The sequence below is a fragment of the Camelus bactrianus genome, chromosome 5 (assembly GCF_048773025.1).
Source record: "Camelus bactrianus isolate YW-2024 breed Bactrian camel chromosome 5, ASM4877302v1, whole genome shotgun sequence".
NCBI lineage: Eukaryota > Metazoa > Chordata > Mammalia > Artiodactyla > Camelidae > Camelus > Camelus bactrianus.
This window is the reverse complement of record NC_133543.1, coordinates 76,596,166-76,622,527: the sequence shown is the minus strand read 5'-3', so window position 1 is coordinate 76,622,527 and position 26,362 is coordinate 76,596,166. Positions and strand designations below refer to the sequence as shown.

The window sequence follows — 26,362 nt, the reverse complement described above, 5'->3', positions numbered from 1 at the left end:
CAAGGTTTGGAGAGTGTCTGCAGACATGCAAAACACCCATGTTGGAGATTCTAATTCATTAAACTTTTGGCTTGATTTAGAGAGATCCTCTAGTACCCAAACCAAATTAAACTGTATCATAAGAAATTACTGAAATTCTTGGACTGTTCTCCAACAACTACACAGCCTTGAGGTGTGTTTGAAGGTTTTACTGAGTCCACTTTGGCCCTCAGACCTAATATTTTGGCTCCCACATAAGTTAATTTTCATTAGAAGGACGTGTTCTTATTAACTGAGTACTTTCTTTAAAAGGTGATATGCATAGATTCAAGAAAAAAAAATCCCAAATAGTTTTTTTATGTGCCTTTTATAGTTCTTTTGGGAACCATGCTTATTAAGTGTGACCATATGCTAAATATGTCTAAATACAAACATTCTATGATCTTTTTTTCCCCTTCTCAGTAAGATTATACATTTACTTAAATAATGCTGCTACTGTTCATAATATGTTTAGAACAGGTTTCAGGGCCTCTAGCATTTTCTTTGAAATGTCCTTGGTTGTGGAAAAACCTTCATCTTTCAAAGATAGACGTGATTTCCAAAAATCACCAACGGTCATTTGGAACCAGGTCTGGGTAATGAAGCTGGATAATTCCACTTGAGGTTAAAACAAAGCAAAATGCGATGAATATGTTAAATCTGATAAAAGATTATGATAAAAGTGTCAAGTAAGTTGACTTTAAAAACAAATTAGTTCTGAAGTTCTAAAATAACCTTAGGCAATGCCACCATCATTGGAATTACATTGCCTTCCAAGGTGACTGCTTTAAAAATCTAACTTCAGATTCTTTTGTGAAAATTTAGTTCTATAACTCATTGGTGACACTTCATGCCAATGTGGTCTGACTCAGAAGGAAATTCCAAGAACTCAGGGACTGTGCTTTCAACATTTAAGGTACATTTTTACTCAAGTGCTTAGTATGATGCCAAGAATTCTGTGGCAACTGAATAAACAGTAGACGATGACGACAACTGGTTTGATATCAATGGAGTTGATAATGTAAGAACACTTGGCAAGACTTTAGTGACCACGGGCTGGCTGCTTCAGCATTGCTGGCACTGCCTTAGTTAGAATAGAAAGTGTAATTTTTTTGCTCTTTTTCATGGCAAGTTATAAAACACACGCCTCATACTTGCTTCTAACAGAGCTTACGGAATTGTGTCATGAAGCCTCTATATGCTGAAGAACAGCCACTAACGATGGAAAAGTTCGGCACAGAGCAAACATGAAGTGGCTCATTTTGCAGAAGGACAGTCATGAGAGGTCATGCTAATCATAGCAATGACTATTAACCCCAGGGGAGGACTCATAGACCTGAAAAGTACAGTCAAGCCACTGACAGTTTTCCATTCTCATTTACACTTTGGGAAGCATTTGTGCTTTTATTCCAAGGTATAATAACGGACCTCTACATGCAAACATTGTAACATATGCTCTAAATATATTATAAAAAAGAAAAAATTCTCTGTGGATTTTTTCCTTGAGAGAGTTGGCAGGTTAGCAGGGGAAATCAAGTTAGATAGAAATAATTAAAAACTGCAAAATAGAAAATGATGTGAATTATTTTAGAGATACAGATAAAGTGAGAGGTTGGAGGAAGGAGAGTCGAGGAATGCTCATGGATGGAGGAAGTAACATTGGAACTGAGATTTGAGAGTGAGATCAGAGAAGAGCACATCAAATATAGAAGCAAAAATCCATGAGACGGTACAGGGGAAGAGTGAATTGTTCCGTTGGCTGGAATTCGGGAGTGTGAAGAAATGCGTTGAAAACAGGTAGGTAGATTGTGGGGAGTAGGGAGGAGTAAGCAGATGAGCGATACTGTCTGAACTTTGCTTTGTTAAAAACAATCTGGCAGCACTGTCTCAGGAAGAGATTTATTTTCAGCTAATGTTCAACAAACCGCTAATGTCCAAATGTTAGCTTGAAATGTTGTCAGTCATTATTAGATGTGAACCAAACTTGAGTTGTAAATGCATCTTCAATTCTGTGGTTGTAGCATTGCTGATTGACTTAGTAAATTAAACTTTTCACACATGAATGATGCTGGTGTATGTGTGTTAGCGTCATACTGTCCACTAGCCGGACATTAAAAAAAAAATGAACTGTTGAACTGGATGAAGTGCTCTTGAAAATTCAGGTTTAGGCATGAACTGCCTATTGTTTTTTCTTTAAAATGATGAAACTGGCAAAATCCTTAGGGCAGAGATAGGACTCTCTCAATTTACCTGTCTATAGCCCTTTAAGTAAGAAGAGACCAGTGGAATGATTTGTTCAGATTTTCTTAAACCTCTGTGTGTGTCAGAGTGCAGGTTGGTGCAAGCTTCTTTTCAGTTCCTCAGGCTACAAGAAACCCAACATCTGCTCTCTTCCTATTGGTGGATTTAAAACCACGCATCTGGCATTGGAATGCTGGCCAGGATGTCAGACAGCTTGACCATGTTACTTTCCATTATCCTCCTTTTTCTGTTACCAAACAAAACAAAAACCAGCCCCTAAACGTAAAACTTGTGATCTGGGCTCAGTTGACACCAAACCCGGAGTCGGTGAAGCTATCAGCACAAGCAGGAACGTGGGCTTCTTTACAATGCTGAGTCACCCTCAGAGCTGTGTGCTTTCCCTGAATTAACATTGTGATGTTTTGAGTGTAGCTTTTAACAATAAGGAGCTCTCATAACTGAGTGTGGGAGTAATAACAGAACAAGCAAATTATAGAGAACTGGAGAAGGGATTCCACCACTGAGGAAGCAAACCCAGGGAATAGCTTTTGCATGAGAATGTGAATTTGGTTCCCCACACATTCCAGTCTGCCTTCCAAATATAAATTTTTTTATATGAAACCAATGATTGAAAATATGAGCTGCACACACAATAAATTCAGTACAGCAGGAACTCTGCGTGTTGTGGTATTATTTAGAATGTTTCTTTGACAGTTTTCCTCAGAGTACTGAGATTAAGTATAATTTGAGCTCAGCATTGTTGACTGCAGATGACAAAGGATGGTGGAACATGTGAATAAAATGTATCAGTGAATGCTCAGGTTTACTTTTTCAACTGAATATACCTACTATGCACCAGACTCTGTGCTGGACTCTGCAGGGTGTACAAAGTTGTGGAAAGCACGGTCTTTTTCTCAAGGAGCTTATATCTAGAAGGGAATATAAGGTAAGTGTACTATTGACCAGATTACAAGGGACGTTCTCTTAGATGCCATTAGTGAGTCTACAAGCAATGTGATGCCAAGGTGGCTTGAAGCAAAAGAATGTCCCAGAAAAGTGAAATGAAGGTCATAGGTGTGAATCTCCAAGAATTTGGGTGACTGGGAAGATGGTAGTCCCATTTGTGGAAATATCAAAGTCAAGAGAAAGAGTAGGTCTGTGAATGCGTTGAGTCTGAGGGGTAGTTGGAAGCCTGTCTAGAGAGATTCTGAGAGTAGGAATGTGGATGGACATGCAGAGGTAGTAGCAGAAGTTGTGAAAGAAATAAGATTATCAAGAAAAACCACATCAAGAGAAAAAAGAAGAGCATGGGGAACTTTTGGGGAAAATCTGGTTTTAGCAGCAGTAGGAAGAAGTGGTATTAAGATACTGAAGGAGCGGTCTGACCTGGAGAATGCAGTGTGATAAAATGTAAGAGGCTTTCAGGAAGAAGTTGAGCAACACTGAGGACTGCAGTAGAGGGCTCAGGCAGGAAGCAGACCAAGAAGAAATGGGATTTAGTGATTAGATGGTGATTGATGCCTTTTAAGAGAGTTATTTCAGTAGAACGGCAGGGCCAGAAACCAGGTTAATTATTAAAAATTTGTTGAAGTATACAAAACAAATTACACAAAGTTCAGAAACTTTCCTGTGAGGACAACTACTCTGCCCTTTAATGTCAGAGAAATAGTGCAATGGCTAGAGGAAATTACTTCATAATGGATTAAGGATTAAAAAAAAAAATCACCATTTGGTGAGGCTATCTGAGTCTTTCTCACACACGCTAATGTAAACCCTTTGCTGAGATAACTGAGTGGCTTGTCTTCCATATCACTCGCGCTTGTTAGTACTACCAGTGGAAACTACGTATAGTAAGGCACTGAAGCGGGGGATGTCTGGAGTAGGTGATGGAAAATAGCAGAGAAGATTCCACTTCAAAGGGCTTCGCATGTGAAGCCACCTGAGCCACTGATTTTTCCCTGTCTTGGAGTGCTGATTTCTCCTCTTTACTCCTGTGCTTCTCTCTGGACCCCAAGCTGTTTTCTTTAATGGTGTTCTTAGTGTTTGCAGACTAAGCACTGGGCCTAGAGTTACACAATCACATGGCAAACCTCCCTCTTGCTATCTTCAGTAGAATTAACCGGCTGATGACTACAGAAATAACAATGAGATTGCAACAGCATCTTTCATTTCTAATATTGCTTTCTACCTCTCCAACCCTATTTGCATACATGCTCCCATTTGACCTCAAATCAGTTCCATGGGGGATAAACAGAGATCTTTTGGATGGGAATAAAGAAACAAAGGGAATATTTGATTTGTGTATTGACTCTTCAGCACCGCTGTATCTCTCTTTTTTTTTTTTTTAAAAAAAAGCTATTTATCTTCTCTAGTTAAATAGAAGATATGTAGATAGACAATATTTCTGTACCATTATTTTTTAATTTAATTTAATTTTTTAATTTATTTTTTAAAAGTTTATTTGCTTTTAGAGATTGGTTAATTAGATATAATCCCTGACATCCATAAGAGTAAAATATCCAATACTGATGCTCTGTGTAAAAGAATAAATAAACATCACTGAAATAAAATTAGGTAATTATTTGTTATGCATTGAAATTAATACTGAAAGTAGAAAAAAATACCATGGCAATTTGACTTTATCTTAATCCTCAGGAGTCTTCCCCCTTTCAATTTGACAATCTTCCTATAAAAGCTGTTACAGTTAATGGATAATAGTTAGAGGTGTTTAGAGTTAAAGAGGGGGTGTTCCAGGTATTGGGGTTATAAGGGGGAAGTGTCAGAGAAGAACAATCATTCATTCATATAATGTTTATTGATATCTCTGTGCTCCAGGTCTCATGCTGGGTCTGGGATACCGAGTTGCTTTGGTGAAGGACATAATATTCTTTAAAATAATTTTTGTTATTGAAATATAGTTGATTTATTATGTTACATTAGTTTCAGGTGTACAGCAAAGTGATCCAGTTATATATGTGTATATATTCTTTTTCAGATTCTTTTCCATTACCATTTATTACAGGATATTGAATACAGTTCCCAGTGCTATACAGAAGAACCTTGTTGTTTATCTATTTTATATATACTAGTTTGTGTCTGCTAATCTCAAAATCCTAATTTATCCCTCCCCACCCACACTGCTCACCTTTGGTAACCTTAAGTTTGTTTTCTATGTCTGTGAGTTTACTTCTATTTTGTAAATAAGTTCATTTGTATCATATTTTAGATTCTATATGTAAGTCATATCATATGATATTTGTCTTTCTCTGACTTACTTCTTTTGGTATGAAAATCTCTAGGTCCATCCATGTTGCTGCAAATGGCATTATTTCATTCCTTTTTATGGTTGAGTAGTATTCCATTGTATGTATATACCACATCTTTTTTCATTCATCTGTTGATGGGCATTTAAATTGTTTCCATGTCTTGGCCATTGTAAATAATGCTGTTGTGAACATTGGGGTGCATTATCTTTTCAAATTATATTCTAGCTAGACTGGAATTGCTGGATCACATGGTAAGTTATTTTTAGTTTTTTAAGGAACCTCCATACTGTTTTCCATAGTGACTGCACCAATTTACATTCCCACCAACAGTGTAGGAGGGTTCCCTTTTCTCCACATCCTCTCCAGCATTGGACATAATATTTTTCTGAGAGGCGAAGTTTCTCCTGAAAGCCTTGAAACAACCTGGTGTTGAGGAAAGTTTGCTGACAGTCAGTGGCTGAAGGAGAGAAGGGAAGGAAAGGCTGACAGTGAATTTCCTGAACAATGAGAGGAGCTGGCTGCCCTGGCCAGCTTCTTTTCTTTCCATCAGGACTCTTGCTGAACCTTAGGAAGGAAGGCTGGTTGCAGAAGGAGGGTTGGAGGACTCTCAGATAGAGCTTTGAGTTGAGGCTTTGCTGGGCTTCAGTAAGTGGTTGAGGACTGTGCTCTGGTTATTCTGCACCAATAAGACTTGACAGTAGGTTTAAAGAGAAAGTCAAGAGCAGCTTCTAATTAGAAGCTATGAGAAAATGGGAGAATGAATTAAGTTATCCTTTGGATCATATTCCTTTAGTGAGCATCTTTGCATTTTCACAAAATCAAAATGTATCAGGACTGGAGGGACAGGTTTCAACTAGTGTGTTGATTTAATTCCTACTCAAGAAAGAAAATTGCCACTTGGATCATCAGTCCTCGTTGCTGTGGAGTCAGATTTTTTCCCTCTCTCTGGGAGCTCTTATATAAGAATTGTCCAGAGTTAAATGAGGGTGACAAGTTCATAACCTAGGAGGAACATTGTTTCTCTGGGCTATCAAAACATTGATTGGCTGTCTGGCCATTTAGCAGGAATTCCTTGGAAAATCTTTGGCTTTTAATGAACAGTAGAAATACGTGAATGGGAAGACTAGATTTGGAAAGCTGTCTGGATGAGAAGAAAGTACACTGATGACAGAACACAGATGTGTACCCTGTGAGTTGGCAGAAGCGTGATTGTGTTGACTGTGTTGACAGTTGACAGTCAGAATCTAGGACATAATGTCTTTGAGCAACTGCTCTGAAGTTGGGTATGTTTTTTTTTCCCCTGGGAGAGGGAGGGGTATTGGTGGTAGTGATGGTCTATTCTGTACTGGGAAGAAGGGCAGCCTCTGTAGAGTTCACAACGTGGGCTGGCTCCACTTTTGGTGGATGAAGGAAGCCGGAATGGCAGGTTCTGCTGGCAGGTGTCTGAGCCAGTCTGCACAGGTCTCCTGTTGCTGCATGAGGTTCCATAGGCAGGAAGGAACCAGAAATACTGGTTTTTACCCGCTGTCAGAGTCCTAAGGACTGGTGTGACTAACTGACTATAATAGCAGCTTCAAATTCTTTCTGGGAAGAGGTAGGGTTTGTAAATAAAGAGAAAACAAACACAACTGACTCAAACGGAAATGTGTGCCTTTGGTTTGATGTGGTGGATGTCTTCAGCCTGGCCTAAGAGAGGAAGCTGGAGTCTATATGTAAGCATATGTTCAACATCATCTAGTGTTGAAAACTTGGAATAATCATGTGATTAACAGAATGATTATTATAGTGCTCTGCGAATGAGGACATGAAATGATAGTGAATGGAGAAGGGTATTAAGCATTTTAATAAAACAAAAGAAGGACATGTTAATAATAGTCATTAAAGTATTAAATACTCATTGCATATGCTTCCAAATTCTGTTTCTAATTGTAAATAATCTAGCAGTAATTATAATATTATTTCTTCATCTTTCCCCCTCTGCTCAAAACTAAAAACTCTCTCTCTAAAAGAGCCAAGGCTCTTGATGATGCATCTCCCTTGCTTTAAAAAAGAACGGAGACAGCAACATCTGAGTAAAATACAATTTTTACATTTCAAGCAATCCCTAACAAAAATATGTGTACAAAAGTGTACATATCTGTGTATTTGTGGGGCTTTTTTAAAACCATTTTTGGGGAATTATAAACATAGTGATAGCCCCGGGGCCTGGAGCTGGTGTTGTTTATTTCCCAGGCTGACACAGCAGAGGTTGTATTTCCACGCAGGGCACCCGAATTCCTGGGATTAGAAATACAAAAGCTGACCTGTGGGGAGAAGAGTTTTCTGGAGGCACTGGCAGCTGCTGAGGGCACATGCCAGTGCCTTGGCCAAGCTGATGGTACCACTGACGTCCCCTCTCAGCCTTTCACATTGGGGCAAAGAGAAGCAGATGCTGCCAAAAGGCCTTCTCATTATTAACTGCACATACAGAAGGGAAAAGCCAGAGGTTCAGATGGTCATGTCCATCCCAATGGCTTTTTTCCCTGCATCATTGGTTGTCAGGATCTGGGGTAATCACGAATTAACTAACTCCTGGAAGGCACCAGATACCTACTTTATTTTAAACAAAAGTACGTAAGCCCCTCTTTAAGATCCTGCCTACTTCTCCCCTTTTTAGGGTAAAGGAACATGGAGATTTAAGTGAGTGATTTTTCTCTTTGCGTATTGTCTAGAGAGTCTTTTCCATTTCTGGAATTGACTCCTATATAAATAAAAATTAAACGTAGTTTTGCTGTTCCCAATGCTTTTAATATCGTCTATTATTTTCATTGGCCTAGTCATTTCAGAACTGAAAACAGTAAATGCTCTATTAAGCAGTATAAGGGATGCCTGACTTGGGAAACTAGAAAAAAAAGACAAGTTCAAATCCATGTAGATTTATTCAAATCACTCATATACTAGCTTAGGTCATATTCCTAATACTTAGACCTTATCCGGTGTTTTGTAAAGCTGTCAACTAACCTGCATGTCATTTAGATGTTTTATTTTGGCTTAGCAAATTTCAGACTTGGGTCTGTGAATCCTCGCAAATATTTTCTTTAAAAATTTAGCATATGTTACTGGTAGTCTTAAAGTACGTCAGTAATAATGTAATAGTCCTTATTTATAACTAGAAAACTGGAATCATCCAGCAGTAGAAGCCAATGACTGGGAAGTAACTCAACCAAGGTTTTTTCCCTGGTTTTGCCAGTGTCAGGCCAGAGAAACACAGACAGATTGTGAATTTCCTCTGGGTGGTGTCACAGCAAAGCAGGGAGGATTTGCAAGCTGTGTCAGGAGGTGCTATTAAAGTGGAGATATTAAACATAGTCGCTGTTTAAGTAATTATGATAAAAACATGCCTTTAGAGAACAACTAAATCTTTATAGCCTCCAATAAGACATTTGATCTGTTTCCCAACTTGTGCGCTCCTCATTTGAAGAGGGGGCTGGATCTCTGGCTGGGATGGCCCCCTTCCTGAATTTCAGAAGTGCTGAAATAACAAGCAGCATCTCGCTGGGTGATTTTCCACATCTGCCCTGTTTAAAGAAAGAAGCTTGTTCTACCGTAAACAGTTATGGGAACTGTTTGCTTTGGATGGGCTTGGTCCTCTGGGCTGAGGAGGGCCTTCTTACTCTGGTTTCTTGCCAAGGTGGAAATCTGATGCCAAAGGCTTCGTAGTCATGTAGAGGCATTCTCTAATTTGAATAAGTTTGGTCTGAAGAAAGTGTGTTGGGGAGCCTGGGGACAGTAATAGTGGCTTGAAAAAAATAGACACTTGAAATAGTAGCTTGTGCTAACATAGCATGGAGCAGAATTCATTGCTGTATCTTGGACTGAATATTTCTTGGATCTGTTTGTGCCCCGCCAGTGATTAGGAAAGGCTCTGTCCTGAAGCTCTGCTGTCCATCTGTGGAAGCTTTTGGGGTGCTTATTCTCCCTTACCTCTGTTAAGCCTAGAAGAAAAGCATTCTGGGGATTTAGCACAGGCGTGAGCAAATACACAGTCCACGGGCTCCAGATGGGTAGACGAGGTTGAATTGGGTGTGGCTGCTAGTTTACATTCTGGTCATTCCATTATTTGCTGGGCTCAGAGTGGACGATCTGTACAGAGTTGTGCTTCTAAGTACGTTGTGCTTAGTTGTGCTTCTAAGCACTGCCTTGAGTTTGAATCCTGCCTCTACCAATTATTTGCCACTTGACCTTGGACAGATTGCCTAAGCTTGCCATGCCTCTTTTTTTGCCTCTGCAAAGTGGGGGTTGTCATGAGGTCTCAATAAGTTAATGTATGTGAAGCCCTTGGAATGAAACCCAGCACCGAGTAAGTGCTCAACAAACATTAGCTACTTTTACTTTCTCCTTCTCTTGAAATTACAAGTGATGCCTAACTGATTACAGACTCATGGTCTGGCTTGATGGTCCTGGTTGGAGAGGGAATGACGGGGGAGGGAGAAGTGAGTGGATGTGCTATGTGTCCACCTTACCTCCTACATGTACCCACATCTGTGCCCAAAAGTACAATCAAACATTTATGAATACCTCTTTCAGAAGTGATCTTTCTGGCTTTTATGCTTTCAGGCAGGTCAGTTCTGTTTTAAATATTGGTCTGTCCTTTCAATGGTTGAATTCAAGCCATGCTTGTTACAGCCTACTTTACCCAGCGGTGGTGGTGTGCCAGTCCAGTAAAACTATTGACAATGATCTATGGGAACAGTCATTTCTGCATACAAATTATAGTTGATCAAATCCACTATTCTCTCAGGTGTGGGGCAGAACCTCCAAAATACCACATAGCAAGTGGGAGGTGGGGCATTTACAAGGAGCAGATTATTGTACAATCATTTCCTGTGCCCCAGCCTCCTCTGACCTCAGCTGCTTTTTTAAGCAGCTGATCCACAGCTCCTGTTATGAGCCAGATCCCCCCCTCCCCCATGGAGCTCCACCAGCCACTCCCTGTCTCGGATCCTGGCTGCCTTCTGTCGCACAGTCTTACAGATCACATTAACCGAATTCAGCGTCCCCTTGTTACTCCCTTTGTCAAGGACCCGACAATCCCTGGTGTTTGTATGTTTAATATGCCAAGCACATATTCATTCATTCATTCTTTGTTTATTTATCTGTCCATCCATCAGCCATTTATTAAGGCCCACGAGGTACTAGGCACTGGAGGTGCAAGATGACCCAAATTCTCTATGCAGAGACCATATCTTAGACTGTAGAAGGGAAGAGAAACACAGGTAGATCACGACAAAAGTAGCAAAATGGTGTGGGGTAATGGTTAGAAACATGAACTCTGAGCCTGAGTGCTTGGTTTCAAATTCTTGCTCTGCCACTTCCTATCTGGGTGCTCTTGGACAAGTCACTTAACTTCTCCATGTCTAGTTTCTTTACTTGCAAAATGGGGAGCATCACTGTACGTACACCATAGGGTTGTTGCAGGAATTAATATTTGTGAAATATGCAAAAGAATACCTGAAATATAGTAAGTGCTTTGGAGAGTAAATAAATAGAGATATACACAGAACATTACAGGAGCAGCTAGTCCCAACAGCAAGACCAAACTTTGGTTTCTACTCAGCTCTGTCCCAGGTTTGAGGACCTCTTCCAACTCAGGAGAAGAGGGAAAAAAAAAAAAAAAAAAAAAAAAAAAGCCAGGGCAGAATTTGGCTGTTGGGCGTTGAGACCACTCTCAGTGCAGGCCAGCCTGCCCCAATCTTGCCCTTTATTTCCGTAAATGAGACCTTTGCCTGTTCTTTGGACCAACTTCCATCTTGTATCTCTGTTGTAGTGACTGAGTCTTTGTCCTATCATCCTGCATCCTTCGGCTCTGCCTGACTTTCTGGTCAAGGCTTCAGCTCTCCTGGGGCAGAGGTTCTGCCTTGACCCTGCATATCTGCCCTTGAACACTGTTCTCCAAGTGGGTTTCCAGCCACCAGCAGCCAGACCTTTTTGCTGCCTGGATCTCTGAACTTGACTTGCTCTAGGACTCCCCACTGCTCTGATTTACCCACCCCTATTATTTCACTCTCCTGGCTCCACGCCCTGCCCACGGGCTGGTCTCTCCTAAGTGCCCGTTTCCCAAGTGCCTGCCTGGCCTTCAGAGGCAGGTGTTTAGTCTCAGTTCTTATCATTTCACTTAAGGGCTGTCTTGCTGCCACTTAATCTTTTTATTGACAGAAAGAAGGTGGTGAGAAAGAAGGGCTGAATTAGATATTCTCTGTGTGGCTCATGAAGTGACCTACACAGTTTAGTTGCTGGTTGAAAGGGATTTGCGGGGTGTATGTATCAGGAGATGGCTGTAACGGGTAACTGTGCACAGGCAGGGGTCTACTTAGGAGGGGAGGCTGTATATAACGTTTGCTACTTGGGGACTTTCTCTACTCGATGCCCAAGTTAAGGAAATTTCCTTACTACTATAACTTATCTCCCTGAATAATTAGTCTTGCTCAATACCAGCCATGCATGTTGGCCCACGACTTGCAATGAATGAAGTTCCAGTTTTTTATTCCAACCTTAGTGTCTGCATACAGGTTAAACAATCCAGGAAGTCATGGTTTTCCCCTCTGTTTTCTCCCCACCTCATTCCCATTTTTGCTTCCTCAGAATTTTCTAAAACTTGAGCACAGTTTAAATGTCAGACCAAAGAATTTCTGTTTCTGTGGACTCACTTCTGTTGAACAGGCCGCTTTCGCCTTGAATAAGACAATGCAATCATATCCATTAAGATAATAACCTCAAAGCTCTATTACTGACGAGGGTGTCGTGAAAGTGAGGCAATGGCGGAAGGGAAATACAGGCCATAACATAATCCCCTGCTTTCAGCGACATAACCCAATTTTCATTAGGCCCCATGTAGCTGCCTAATTTCCATTAGGCACCTGCTGATTTCTGTTAGCCCTGTGCACTCAAAACAATCTTATTTTCCCTTCGGTTCTATTGGGTACTTAGATTTAATTGAAAACGTAATTATAAGTGCTAGAAGTCATCTGCAGAGTATATCTCATTTGTGAATTACTTTATTATCTATTCTTTAAGTTATGCGTTCATTTCCTTGATTGAAATCATTTTCATTTGAAATAGCATCTGACATTTGCAAGGGTTTTAAGGCACATTCACATGTGTTAGCTCATTAATTCTCACAACAGCCCTGTGAGGTGGGCAGAATGGTTATTATTCCTGTTCTACAGATGAGGAACTAATGGCGAAGAGAAAGATTGTAGAGGATAAAGTAAAAAGTGCACTGGGGCGAAAAGCCCACTGGAGGGGGAGTCTGAAGACCCCGCACTTCTCACATCTCTGGCACTGTTGATTACTAACCGTGTGCCTCTGGACGAGTCCTTTAATCTCCCCAGGCTTCAGTTTCTCCATCTGAAAAATGAGGGACTTAGACCTGATGCCCTACACACTTTCTTCTGGATGACGTTTGTTTAACTATGCAATTGGCCTACCCTCTTTATCTGCGAGTTCTACATCTGCAGATTCAACCAACTGGAGATGAAAAATATTGGGAAAAAGAAATTCTGGAAGACTTCCAAAAGCAAAACTTGAATTTGTTATGTGCTGGTAACTATTTTCATAGTATTTATACCTATTTACATAGCACTTACACTGCGTTAGGTAGTAAAAGCAATCTAGAGATGATTTAAAGTCTACTGGTGGATGTGTAGGTTATATGCAAATACTACATCATTTTATATAAGGGACTTAGGAACTTAAGCATCTTTGGATTTTGGTGCCCGTGGGAGTCTTGGAACCAACCTCCTGCAGATATAGAGGGATGACTGTATTCATATTTATCTCCCCTTCTCAACCCCTGATGGGTGAGGAATATGAACACACCCCCCCCCCACAAAGAGTCTTTTGGACCCCAAAGTTGAGGCCAAGCAGTCCCGAAGTGAGGGGTGTTTCTGGCTACAAGAACAAGAGAACTGGGTCTATAGGAAGAAATGATTAGTTCTTGAAAGGATATAATATTCATTTTAGGTAGACCGAGGTGGCAAGTCCTGGCTGGGACAGTGTTTGGTTCTATTCAATGCAAATGTAGAGGAAGTGGAGGATGGGAGATGTTGGAAAGTATCTCCCATTAGAGGAGAAGCAAAGTGGACGTCAATTACAGTTTTCATCTTATTATGGGTAATAGAAACATGGAATCCATTAAAATGTTTTTAAAAACTTTTTTTAGAGTAGTTTTAGGTTCACAGCAAAATTGAGAAAAAATTTCAGAGATTTCTCATCCACCCTCAGCCCCCCACATTCATAGCCTCCCCAGTTATCAACATAACCATTAGAATTTTGGGAAAAAAACCCTCAAAGTGTAACTACTTCTGATCAAGGCAAAACTGTGCAATGCCTTTTGGAAACACAATGGATTAATTCATCTTTGCATGAGAATCTTGCTGTAACATTTTGGGAAAGGGGAGCCTTTCTCTTCCTCTCATTGTGTTGGGTACAATGTTATGGCACCACTACTCAGCCAAAAAAGGGTGTGACCACAAAATACCTGCTTTGTAACACATAATCTTGAAGAATTTCAATTCTAGTGCTTACATGGTATGATGTGAGTGTGTGTATGTTATGTTTTTAATAGCTTAGATGCTTTTTCTGATTATATAATGCAATACTGGTATTGGCTAGAGGCATCATTTTCTCTCTGTTTTTTCCTACTTTTTTTTTTAAATTGAAGTATAGCTGGTTTACAGTGTTGTTCAATTTCTGGTGTACAGCACAATGCTTCAGTCATACATGAATATACATATATTCATTTTCATCTTCTCTTAATCACTGGTAGTCGCTGACAGAGTGTGGCAGCATCGTTGGAATACTTATTAGTTGATGTTGAAGTGAGGTAAACTTAGTGTGGGCAGGGAACTTGCCTATGTTCTTCACCTGTGTCTCCTGAGTGCCCAACAGTAGTAGACCCTCAGTAGAATTGTGGGTGAATAAAGCATATTCCTCCTAAAATTATGATCACAACAATTTTAATCATCAACGGTAGAAATAAGTGCAAAATAAGAAACAACCTCTCTGTGTGAGGTTAAGCTACCCGGGCTTCATGTAGTTCCTTCCATGACAATAGTTGATCAGTATCACTTCTTTATTTCTGAGACCACAGAGCAGTGGAGGGTCCCTGGCTTTTGAAGAATGGTAGTTTCTTCAGTTGTGTGGGTTGGTATTTCTACTTCTGCTGGAAAATTTGAAAAGCGAATAGCTCATGTGAAGGTTGTTGAGGAAACTGTATGCACCTTCATCACTCTTAGAGCCTGGAAATAGAATCCAGTGTAGAATTAAGAGATGGGACTTTCCTGTGGGCTCAGGTTGAGATGCCAAAGCCAAGCACAATAGGGACCAGTATCTCCACATTCTATCAAGAGGCGCAGACCAACACTGCGTGTCGTGGATGACCTGTGGTCCCTAACCCAACTCCAGCAAGAGAGTTCTTGGGAGAAGTGTTTTTAATAACAACTTGGTTGAAATATAATTCACATACCATCAAACTTACCCTTTTAAAGAGTACAATTCGATGGTTTTTAGTATATTCACAGAATTGTGTAACCATCACAATGATCTAATTTTAGAACCTTTTTTTTATCATCCCCCACCCTCCAAAAGAAACCTGTGCTCATTAACAGTCACACCCCATCTCTTCTTCTCCTGGCCCCTAGCAATCATTAATCTGCTTTCTGTCACTATGAAATTGCCTATTCTGGACATTTTATTTAAATGGACTCCTATAACATGTGACATTTTGTGTCTGGCATCTACTCAGCATAATTTTTACAAGTTTCATCCATGTTTAGTGTACCTCAGAACTTCACTCTTTTTTTTATGGCTGAATAACATTCCCTTGTAAGTCTATACCACATTTTGTTTATCCATTCCTCTGTTGATGCACAGCAGGGTGGTTTCCACTTTGGGGCTGTTATGAGTAGTGCTGCTATGAACATTCACGTACATGTTTTTGGGTGGTCTTAGAAGGGTTCGACCTCTGTTCCCTGGAGTTTGTGAGCACAGAGTATGGAGTCTGCTCCTTGCCTTAGACATGAGGCTTGGCTGGCGCTGCCCCCATAACAAAGGGAAGAGAGGAGGTCATGGTGGGAGAAAGCTACAGTGCCACAGTAAGCAGGGGAAGGATTGTGTTTTATGAGGACTAGAGTGGACACTACGGGAGGTGTAACCATCTTGAAAAGACCCTGCCAAGAACACGGTAACGTGGGATCACTGTCTGAGTAAGAGCTGAGGGAGGATCATGAATGGTCAGCAGGAGAATAGAGTGTCCACTTGAGGGAACAGGAAAGTGTAGGAGATCCCCAGTGTGGGTTGAGGGGTTTTCTCAAGACATAGGTAAGTTCCCCACTTATGTGAGGGAGAGAGCCGGCATTTGAGTATCTGTCTCACAGAGAACACCAGTGGCCAAATAAAATGGCACCAGCTAAATAATGAAGAACTTTTTGCTTCTTTACTTCTCCTTTCTCCTCCACCCTTCAACTGGGGAAGAAGAAAAAACAAGATTGGGGTGTGGTTGGAATAAGGACTGAGCCCCACTTCCCTATTGCAGGTTATCGAGACCTTAAGACCTGACGTGGAATGTAGGGGAGGAACATGAGAAGAAGAGAAAAGAGTGAAATTGGGATATTAGAGAAGATTGAGTCCATATAATACCTCAAAATAAGACTGTTACAAAAGTAAAAAGCCACTGGAAAAACTCTTAAAGTCTGTTGTTTGCTCAAGATATTGTCTGGGGCCAAGAAAAGACCTGACAGTGCAGGTTTGAAGCACAAGAATGGGAGAAAGTAAAGTAAAACTATTTCTCGATGGCACTCGGAGTCCAGCCTGATTGACAAACAATGTTTTGTCAGAGTACAATTATCACCAAACTTGGTCTGCTTAGGACTTTTTTGGGCTCCAGAATTATGCTACCAGTGCTTTGTTGTCGTGGATGGTGATAACCACCAGTAGGGCTGTCAATCAAAGGGACTTGCCTCCCCTATCACAAGGGTAGGTGCATGAATAGGCTGATCAATTATAATTAACCTGTTTCCAGGTGACAGTGATGGGTCCAGAGGTGGGCACATGACCCAAGTGGGGCCATGCAGAGTCTTTGTCTGGAGAGGAGTAGACATGTTGGAAATCTCTCTTCTCCTGGGATCAGCAACCGTGTGGACCTGTTGCTTCCAGGACCACTTTCCCTCTGTGTGGTGAGAGCTTGCTGGAGACTGAAGCCGATCCAGAGAGAAGTGAGTCCAGAGAATCTATCCAATTAATGACTGCATTATTTGATAAAAACAAAAACAACAAAAAAATTTTTTTGGACCTTTGGGATACAGAGTTGAGTTAATCGTACCCTTCAGTTCTTGGCATACATCACTATTGGTCTGCAAAAGACACCTCTCATTTGAAACCCTTGTTCTCTTTCATGCCTCCTCCCTTCTCCCTATCTCCTTCCATTATAGACAGCTCCTTAGGCGTGTTTATATATTTTCCAAAAAATATTGAAGACCACATATTGGTATGAGTTTATGTATTTGCGTTTTTAATCCTAATAAGTGGTGTTCTGTTATAGACATCATTAAATTTCTTTTCTTGTTTGTTTTCAACTCAATACTGTGTTTTTAAGTTCTAAGTGTCTTACTGTCTGAAACTCACTGACCCGACAATGGTTAGGGCTCCTAGGTTCACTAAAGCTCCCTGCTTCCATGAACAGTGCTGTCACTGATACGTTCATACACATCTGGGGATATACCCCGGAGTGGAATTGCTGAAACTAACTTCTGGATGTTTCAGTTACCACGTAAACCACGTAAATTATCTTTTTTTGCATATGCCTCTTGGCAATGGGTTTATGTCACTTGCAGCCAAAAAACTCCTACCTAATCGGTCCCTGTTGGAGGCAAGGGGCACCTTGTCTCATCTGCCTAGTTGCCTCTAATTCCCTTTGGAGAAGCCAAGGATAAAGCAGCATTTTTTGATGTCCCCTCAGCACTCTCCATTCCTGCTTTCAGATTCAGTAATTGGCTTCTCTTTTGGAAAAAAAAATCTCATCACTCCTACTTCACATGATGGATAATGTGACTCTGTAGGTGTTTTTTAGTGGAAAAAGTATTTTAATTAAAAAAAAAATCCATGTTAAATGCTCAGAACATAGAAAAAATATTTTCAAACTTTGGAACTGAAATTATGTTTGCAACTCTCTAGAAACGGAAATGCCTGTTAATGCTGAAAATACTCTGCTAGATCAATCATCTTAATAAAATCTTATTAAAACAGTCTTTTCTCACCACAGGAATGCCAGTTATGAGACCTTGGTTAGGGAGATTTCCTTCTGTGGTACACAGATCTTTCTCCAAGTGTTTTTGTTTACTGAACATTTTGGGACTTCTCAGAAGTCCTCTTGTTACACACTGCTGCCGGAACTCCCCTTCAAGACACAGAGGTTTGTTGCAGTAGCTGGAGAGGAATGGAGCAACATTCTGTTCTTTGTCAATGATTTGATACCAGTGAGATGAAAATCAACAGAGATAATTCAATGGACATAACTATAAAACTATTCCTTGACGTTAACCCCAACATTAAATGAATTCAGGAAAGGGTAGACCTGGTTTGACAGCAGTTCGTGTGAAAAAGGCCTGCAGGTGTTAGGTGACCTTGACTTAATGTTTAGTGACAGTCTGAAGAGGCTATTAGAAGCACCAATACAGTTTAGGCTGCAGTCACTGACGTGTGGTACTGGGCTCAGCCTGGGAAGCAGGGGAGGAAGCCCTCCCTTCTTCTTTGCTGGTTTTACCAGCTCTGGGGTATTGTTCTGAGCATCAGACTTATGCATGTGAATAGTGGTAACACCTTACTTCATATACAGCACCTCACCTTTTTCATAGCTCTCCCATTTTTATTATTTAATTAGATTCTTACATTGGCCCATAAAGTAGACCAGGCAGATATTGCTCTCATTTTGTAAAGCAGGGAACTGAGGCTCAAAGAGGTAAACTTCACTTTGCTCAAAGTAGCAGGGCAGATGGGTGGAGATTCTGGGACTAGAATGCAAGACTCGTGACATGTGTTTAGTGCTCTTTCAATTACCTTCAGTAATTGAAAACTTCAGGCTTCCACATTCTGTGCTCCTGTAGAAGGCAAACCTAGGACCAGTGGGTGTCAGTGAACGAGAAGGCAGTGACTGCAACATGGAGAAGGTGTGAAAACACCAGTAAGGGCTTTCCAACAGTGGGAGGGGTGGCCACCCAGAGGTGTGGTGAGCGCTGTCATGGATACTCTTCTAGTGGGGATTTGATAATAGTCCTTCAGGGATTTATAGAAAAGACTCCTATTTGGACGAAGACATTGGACAATGTTTGTTTCTGCAACTGCCACTTTATTTGTATTGGGAAGGAAATAAACATAAATGTGTGGGCAACCTGCTATGTTTTTATCTGTCAGTTTGCTAACTAGAGTTGAGTGAAATCTGAAAATAAAATTCCCTTTGGAAAAATATCATTCATGCTGGTCCAGATAAATGACTCACTGATATATTTATGCCAGTCTTGTTTCTGTTTATCCGCCGATCATGAGCACACTGGGGTGATGCCTCTTACACTTCAGCCGTTTTCCTTAACACCAGTTACACACAGAGACGGAAGAATGAGAGAATAATGATGAGAAATCAGACTCTGGGAACTGAGTCGCTGGGTGGAGGGCTGAGCTCAGAGACTCACGAAATCCGATGTTTTTGCAGCCTCAAGTACCTTTATTTTTACTGTGTGTCTGAAGCTCATGACATGCTCGAGGTTGGTAACTATGGAGACTGGTGATTTATGTACCACTGAGGAGGCTCAGCGCTGACAGAAGCGGAGCAGGCTTCCTCATGCAGCAGAGTCTGCTCATCCTTTCTTAAGGGGATCTGTGGTAAAGGGATGGATTCAAGCAACGGAGGAAACTGAGGAAGCATTTTAAATGAAAGCACGTAAGAGCAAAAGGGAAAAAGAAAAAGAGAAGTACGAGGTTGATGTTCCTTCTTTCCTCCGTGCCTCTGTGTGTCTCGTCTCCTCCTGTCTGAGTGCCCTGCCCCGTCGACAATGGTGACCTTCTCCTAGCTTACCCCACCTGCCACACAAGGGCTTCCAAATAAAACTAACCAACCTTTATTTCTCCCTTTTCTGACTATGTCAGGTGGCTTCTGTACAAGGTCTATTTGCCGTGGGTTATGTGGGCCTGAACCTTTTTATTATCATCCCCAGTTGTCCCTCGTGTCACACATGCATTTTGTGTTCTTCTCAAGGAGCTGTGTAGGGACTGAAGTCCAGCCCATGCTCCTTTCTCCATGCCAGAGGGGCGCCTTTTCAGATTCTCACTTCAAATGTGCTCATGGTGGCCTTGACTGTCCCCTAAGTGTCACCCTTGGTTCACTAAGTCTCCCCAATGAATGTGTCCCCTTGTGAGGTCTACTTCCCACAGGGCCTAGCCTTAGATAAGTGCTCTTTGGCTAGACTTAGAGACAAGGACAAGAAGGAGGCCTTAACTCGGGAGGGGAAGCACAGAGAAGACGGCCTACAACACGAAGAAGGGGAGAAAGTGGCAGCAAGAGTTTGCAGACACGGAGACCATTCCTTGATCCTGCTGTTTCCCTGCTGCTTCGAGGGCAGATAGAGTTTCCAGGGCATTTCTGGCGCCTGATCTCTAGTTCTGTCCAAGGGCCACTGAATGCGTGACCAGGGGCTCCTGCATGCCGAGGTGCTGGGTGTGTGGGGCTCTGTTAGCCTCGTCTGGGTCCTGCCGGTTGTCAGGGCAGGGCTGGGGTCTGAGTAATGAATGAGGCCGGGGCGCAGCCCAGATTCGGAGCTACAAACAGGAAGCGACGGGGATCTGTGGTGACCTGGCATGTCTCACTGGCTCTTGTGGGACAGCCCCAGGAAAGTCCTTCCCACTCCCCAGCCACATGGCTCTTGGCTTTTCAAGACGCAGTTGCCCTTTGTCATCACTCGGGCACAGCTGCGTCTTTGGCAAGCCAGGCTTTCCTTCGGGTGGGACTTCCCTCCAGGCCAGGCCTGGCTGATCTCCTCACATTTGATTTCCTTCTTTTCGGAATCAATGTAAACTGTGTGCATGATTTGAGAAGAAATCACAGACTGCTTCATTGCTTCCTCCCCCAAACTTCCCCTACCTCAAACCCCAAACCAAAAATACCATCAACTCACCACTCTGGAGGAAGCTAGAGCGCGCAGAGGAGTGACTGCAGCCAAAGACTGGTTGCAAAAAGGAACAAAGGAGAACAAACTCATCAAAAGTATGGAAATCTAGGAGCTGCTCCATTTTTTCTAGGCAGTAAGAAAACCAGAGTCATTTACTGTATGCAAGTCTCATCAGCTGGGAAGGGTTTCGGATGATCAGAGGAAGTAGGAAGGGCTGTCACTGTTCTGAGGAATAAGGGGCCCCTCCCTCTCTGACAACAGCACAGACCCCATTAGCTAAAGTCTTTCACATCTGAGTAGAAGTAACACAAAAACCATGATGTGATGCAGCATGAACAGAGCAGATTTTTACTGAACAATAAAAAAAGCACAACATAAAACCTCTACATCCTCAAATAGACCCGTTTTGTTTAAATATGCCCTGATAGCCATGACCAAAAAAACTGAAAAATCTTGCAGTAGATGTGGCGAGAACTGTCTAATGTGTACTCATTAGCAACAACACAAGAATTTCCCTTTTGCGGTATGGGATGGCAGCTTGGTAGCTTTCTTGGTAGATCTGGACAAATTAGCCCTCTGGGAACTTGGATAAATCACTCAATGTCCTCAAACTTTAGTTAACTCATCTGTGAAATGGGAATTAAAGTGATATATGAGGTTACTGTGAGGATTAAATGAGATGATCCATGTAAAACAGGGGTTTAGAGCAGTGCCTGGAATCTGGGGGTTAGTAAACATTTGTTGTCACTGTGGTTTAGCGCAATGGTTAAGTGCACAGACTCCAGTGCCAGGGTGTCTGTCTTTGGATCCTGCCTTTACTACTTACTGGCTGTGCAATCTTTGACAAGTTACTCAACCTCTCTGCTCCTCTGTTTTCTCAATTGTAAAACGGCGAAAAGACTACGAACTACCTTGTAGGGTTAAATGAAGTAAACCATTAGAACACTGCCAGGAACACAGTGGGCACCATATGTATAAACTCTTAAAATTTTCCATTATTTTGTAAAGAGAACTCTGTTGACTAGATGCTTCTCCTAGCTATTCCCCACTCCCTACCCCCAATCTTGGAATTCTCAGACTGTATAGCTCATTGTCTCTTTTTAAATTGGAGCTACCAGAAAGGCCTCGATTCACCAAATCTGTGGGGTACCATTCCCTTTCTTCTGGGGACCTGAGCAGGAACACATCCAGTGGTGACAAAGCGGTAGAACTAGAAACCTGAGTTGTGCAAGAGCCCTGATAGCTCCTGCCTACCCTCCATCTCCCTGGCTTAGCCCAGGGGGCTCAGGGATGGCCCCCAGATCTGGGGTGGGGGGTATATTGAGATTCCAGTGCCTCAGCAGAGCCCAGGTTCTTGAGAAAGACTCTGAGGCTCTGGGAGGACTCCAGACTCTAGAGCAGAGTAGAACTCCCAGGTCCATCCACTAACCAGCCTGGCCTTTGGTGAATTTCATTGTCTGGGGAGAACCCCAGCTTTGGAAGTTCCCCCAGGGCTGGAGGACCTGAAGAAGACTTCCAGCCTAGAATTTCATCTAGGGCTAGAGAGACTTTAGCTATTTTCTGGCAGTGGGAGCCGGGTGATAACGTCTAGCTCTTCTCAGCTAAATTGCATCATCAACATACAGCTTCTATTTGCTATTTCTTTCACACAGAAATCCAATCTTAAAAACCTCTGGATTTTTCGGTCCATGGTCTGTAGGAAAGCCAGCACTAGCCAGGGTGAAGAAGCCAGTGTGAGGAAACAAGAGTCCGTTCCAGGCAGCAACATAAATGTGCAAGAAGGAAAATCACTCTTAGTGAGAACCTATTATGTATATGCTGTATCTCTTTGAACCCTAGGAGGTAGGTACCAGAATTATCACCATTTTCTAAATGAGCACTTGAGTTTCAGAGAGGTTACAAAGGGTCACACTGATGACGGTGTGACTGAGTCTGGAATCAAACCCCATTCTGTTTGCTCTCAAAGCCTGTGTGACTGGCTGAAAGTTTCCAGGCTTCCCACTCTGACTGTCTTCTTTTTTGGGTATTTTCTATTCCTTTCCTTTCCTTTTCAAAACCTCCACCAGAAAAGGAATTTGCCATAGACATTTAAGTCTTTGTGGGAATTAAAATCAATATGTCACAATTCCAAAGAGATAGTCTCATTTTAAGATCCTTCACTAATTCTCAAATAAAAGAGCTTTGGGGCATTATCCAGTATTTTAGGAGCACTACTCCTAAAATAGTCTAATTCTCACTCCAAGGCTGGCCTTGCTAATAATAATAGCAACAACAACAACAGCAGTTATAATAACAGTGACCACAACACCCTCCAACAACACGCGCTAGGGTGCAGCGTGCTTCGCCCTTTATGTAAATCATTCCGTTTAGTCCTCACCACAACCCTTGCAGGTGGGGATAACTGTAATCATCAATTTATAAACGAAGAAAGAGAGTAAGAAAGAGTTGGGATTTAACCCTCTATATGTCTTCAGAGGCTGGGGTGGACTTACCCTCGGTGCCACTGGAGAAAGCTAAGCTTTGAGGGGACTCTTTTGGAACAGGTCAGAGGTACTCCCTACCTTTCTTTCTTTCTGTAGCTTTTTCTGCCTTTCTTGCACAGACGGCTGTATATATGAGATTAGGTGGAAGTAGATGCATTTACTGAGTCTCCATCTCACAGAAGCAGTGATGAAGTGATTGCTTCTGGCATCTCAGTGTGAGGATTGCCAAGACCTGCGTCACCAAAGCGTTAGCTTAGCCAGATTCTGCTAATTCTCTAGCTTGTCACAGTGTACCAGGCTCCTCTTCTACCTACCTGGTTGATCTACTCTAAATGACTTTTCTGAGGAGAAATTAGCTTAGGGGTTGTCTTTTGCACATGTTCAACTAAATGACCCCAAAATGGAGTTGAAATGGTTCATGGTCTTGGGGATTTTATAGGATGATCAATCTTAACCTGTTTCAGGTTGAGTCCCTAAGACTAATACTCAAAAGATACTTGAAATAATTATTCACATTCTCCTGGAAGGAGTCAGAGGTTTTAAAATGTAAGAGAAGGTCTTGAGACCATACCGAGTATTTCACTGCCTCTAATGATGTTCCCTGTGGGTTCTGTTGGAAGTCACAAGAGAAGTCTCCTGTGTCATATACGTTTGCTGTACTGCTTATCCACTCTGTATTTGATTCTGTATATTCAATTTTGCTGTAGAAGACAAGAAAGCGAATGGGAAGGAGAATGCTCACAAGAAATGCTGAATGTACATAGAAAGTAGGCTAGCAGCTTATGAGGTGTTGGTGAAACTCCTGGGATGTTATGTAGAGATGATGAGTAAGGAAATAACTGGTGAGCCAAGCAGAACCCATTAGATGTGTTATATATGGATAGAAAGTTAGTGATCTGTAAAACATGTTAAAGAAAGAATACATGAAATACATGTGGGAAAAGATAAGCATGTTGCTTATGGGTAGAAAGGGATGAAGAAGGCAGGTCATGATCCTGCCACCTCTGGGCCGACAACTATGTTACCCCTAAACGGGGCACTCACTGGTGATGCCCATTCTGGTCCCACTGCCCAAGAAATGAACATAAAACTCAGAGCTTCTCAGTAGCTATTAGGAAGCTGCAGCTGTGGCCAGGCCAACTCGCCACTGTGTCTCTGTGACAGCAAATGTGTGTCACTGGCCCAAAGCACCTTCTGTCTGTGGGCCCCCTTGTTGCATCCTGACTCTAGTCCTCATAATCCCTTCATCGATGGAGAAGGCTGATGTGGCAGAGAGAGCGAGCAAGAGAGAGGAGGTATGAGTGTGGTCCTTCCACCCACTTGTACCTTTTTCTAAGTGTGTTTGCTTACCCCATCTCTTTCCCTTGGCTTCTCATGGTGTATTTTAATTTGTTTACTAAACCATGCAATTTGAGCATATTCAGTTTTGAGGCTTTGAGCCTTGGGTTCTGTGGCCTCAGGGATGGTTTGCCTGGGATTGTTCTCAGAGGCTCCCTTCCCATCAAGGTGAATTTGCCCAAGGCAAATTCTCCACTTTAGATTGTTTCCATTTGTATCTTTTTGTTTCTATCATCTGTTTCCTTAGATAAGACTCTAACAAGGGATACTTTTACTCCATCAGAGGACCTAGGAGGAGCTGTGCCAACAGGGTTTGGAGTGGAGGCAAAACTAGTTTTGGAGAGCTCTAATGTGTATTGAAAAAGATAGCAATCAAATAAATGTGTTGTATCCCATCCTGAATATGGTCTCAGGCCCTCTGCCAGGTAGTCAGTGAACATTTTTTATGAATTTGATTTTTTTCCATTAGGAAAATTACTGAAGTTCTGAATTAACCAGAGCAGCATCAGAGGGACAGTGTGACTCTGTCATTCATTCAGAATGCAGTTGGAAGGAAGAGTGATGGTTTGTAAAAATGGGTCCATAAATAATGAATGATTTTAATAACTCTGAGTGACTTAGATGCTCACATTGAGTGACCTTCTCAATATATTATTTATACATTTTATGTTTTTTTTTGATATAACATCTTTTCCTTCCACCCCTCTCTGGTCACAGTATCCTGTTGTCCATTTACTATGTTTTAACCACAAACTTCTTGCCACTATCAGTCACATGGCTCTAAAGTGAAATATAGATTATAAAAGGAAACACTTCCCACACATTTATGAAATGGTTTACAGCTGGTCTTAAAAGTGTCTTCGATTCCTTCTGGATGTAAGTGTTTATCTGTTAATGCTTAGCATTTGGGACTTTCCCTACTTAGTTTCATAAGTGAGAACATGGAGATAGAGTCAATGCTTTAAGAGATTAGTATTTGACAAACATAAAGTTGGGTGAACTAAATATCACACATGTATAATAAGGAAATTTCAATAGTGAAATTATACCTACCCCCCAAAGAAACAAACAAATAAGCATAAAATAACAGCAACAAAATTCTCACTATGTCAGAGAATACAAGCCTTGGCCACTTTTGATCAGGAGGAGTAACGTTGTGTATCAGAAGGGTTAAGGTTATAGGCATATGTGATGAAATTCCAAGTGATATGTCAATTCTGGCAGAGGACCTCAGGTCACTGGGTGGAATCCCTGTGGGAAATTGTTTGGCAAAGAGCAAAGGACCTATCATGTGCCCTAGGCCCTCTCCAGGTGCACTGCTGTGTTAGCGCCTCTGAAAGCTTTTTGTGCTGCTCCTCTGGCCTTGGAGATGACTTCTTGGGGGCCTTGCTAACAGGAAAGGAGTCAGAGAGTCACCACTTCCAGGCAACTTTAAGGAACAGGGAGATCTCTGTGCCTGAATTTGTAGGGTTAGATAGATTTCCTTTTCCTTCCTCTTGCACAGCTTGCTCTTCCTGCCTAGGTTTGTATCAGTTACAGGGTTCATGTAAGGCACTCCAACTTTGGACTTCAACAAGGAAAACCAGTGGCATCTACCCAAGACAGAGTGGAGAACCGCCCCCCACCAAATGTTAAAGCACTGAGGTGTAAAGTAACGAAGCCCAGAGAAACACTCCAAGATGTAATTTGCTTCTAAAAGTCCTCTAACTTTGATGCATACTTCAACCAAAGGTCTATTTTCCTTTCGCTTTAGCTGTCTCTGGCTAAGATGGGTGGGGTGAGTCTTCCCTGTTTTCTATTCATGGCCAAAGCAGCAAGATTT

The 26,362-nt window shown here is 41.7% G+C and overlaps 1 long non-coding RNA gene across 4 annotated transcripts in view; it reads left to right on the top strand.

Annotated features, from left to right (window-relative positions):
• The first annotated feature begins 1,266 nt into the window (after window positions 1–1,266).
• Window positions 1,267–26,362, top strand: part of LOC141577736 (uncharacterized) — an 83,073-nt gene continuing 57,977 nt past the window's right edge. For all 4 annotated transcript variants that reach the window (XR_012507113.1, XR_012507112.1, XR_012507111.1 and 1 more), the window contains exon 1: window positions 1,267–1,815. This is a non-coding gene — a long non-coding RNA (uncharacterized LOC141577736). The remainder of the gene's footprint in view (window positions 1,816–26,362) is intronic.